Consider the following 1619-nt stretch of genomic DNA (forward strand, 5'->3'; position numbering starts at 1 on the left):
CTTAAGCCTTGTCCGTGAAACCGGAGGTTTGAGTATCTGGTTTTAACTGTACTTAAGTGTTTTACTTATAATAAATATAGGCTCAAAGATGCACTAGACAAAGAGACATGCCAGTGAAAAACTGTAACGTAGTGTAGAAGCTGGAGAAAACAGGCAGAGCCAAGGGTCTATGAGCAGGGATTTAATGGCAAAACTAGAACAAACAATAAGCCAAAGGGAACAAAGAACAGAATGACGGGTAAACATTACATTCAGCAACTCACAAGGAACTAAAGAAACACTAGGGATGTATATATATATATATATATATATATATATACAGGAGGCTAACAAAGATCAGATACAAACTGACTACAAACACCACGGGAGACAGAAGTGATATAAAAGCCCAAGACAAGGCACAGAGAGCATGTAACAAAAACAAGAAAGAGCTGATTGAGAGGAGAGCAATCACGTTTATTTTCTAAAACCAAAATAAAACTGAGCACCCACAATTGCCAAAAAAAAAAAATTTCAAAAATGTCTCCAGTATAACGGATAAATAAAACAATGTTAAGTAAAATTAAAACGTCAAAGCCTTTCTTGCACTGGATTTGCTGATTTCGGCTGATGTCGTCGTCTCATTTATAAAACACCTGTGATTCACAACTACTTGCTGAGGAGCTCGCATTCACATGAAGTAGCCTTGTTGACCTGTTTAGGTGAGTAAGGGCAAAACGCACAAGATGCAGTACATTCGCAGCCTCACGTCTTTTGTAGCACAAATAAACTGCTGCAGAAAAGCTAGATGTCATGCAAAATGTAATGTGTAACTGCGACACATTAGAAATGCAGTGGAGTAAAGAGTACAGATACTCATTCAAAAATGTAGCGAAGTAGAGAGTAAAATTGGCTAATATCTTTGGTACTCAGTAAACTACAAAGTATCTGAAGAGATACTGAAATACAGAAATTAGTTACATTTACTCCAATACTTTACACCTCTGCGCAGATCTCGGAGTCTGTAGGAAAGAGAAATCACTAATCAAACCTCTTAACATCTCAGTTGTTTCTCCTGATCTATAATGAGACTAAATGAAGAGCAAATGGATAGTTTTGTTGAGTCTTAAGCTTTGTATCTTGACTTCATGAATCACAGTGCGGTTTTATATATCACAATGTGACTTTATTTCTCATAATTGCTGCTTTATTTCTCCTGAATTTGACTTTATATCTCAGAATGTCACATTTAATTTCACAGTGTGACTTTATATGTCTGTGCTTTTGTTTTTCATTTAAAACTCTTTCAGTTTCTTCTTCTTCCTCCTCTTCTATTCTGAGACAGAAATGAACAGATTTTCTTCTTCTTCTTATGAAATAATATTTAGTGTGTATGTTATTTCTTGGAAATATCAGAACATTTTGAAATGGTGATTTCCAGGACTGTAGGACTGTCGTAATTTATTTATTTATTTATTTTGGGAGGGGGGTATGTTTTCTCAAAAATTGACTAGAAAGTAATTTTTGTCAATGCAAAATGCTTTAAAAATACAGCAACACTTGAAAAGGCAATGGAAAATCCTGGGAAATTTATTAGACATTTTATTGAATTTATTAGATGTGGGCACCCTGTTTATATA

The 1619-nt window shown here is 34.7% G+C and overlaps 1 protein-coding gene across 3 annotated transcripts in view; it reads left to right on the forward strand.

Moving 5' to 3' along the window:
* Positions 1 to 1619, forward strand: part of LOC107692470 (SH2 domain-containing adapter protein F-like) — a 113924-nt gene that overhangs the window by 89434 nt on the left and 22871 nt on the right. The gene's annotated exons all lie outside the window — the stretch shown is intronic.

Source organism: Sinocyclocheilus anshuiensis, unplaced genomic scaffold, assembly GCF_001515605.1.
Source record: "Sinocyclocheilus anshuiensis isolate Anshui unplaced genomic scaffold, SAMN03320099.WGS_v1.1 scaffold1082, whole genome shotgun sequence".
Lineage (NCBI taxonomy): Eukaryota > Metazoa > Chordata > Actinopteri > Cypriniformes > Cyprinidae > Sinocyclocheilus > Sinocyclocheilus anshuiensis.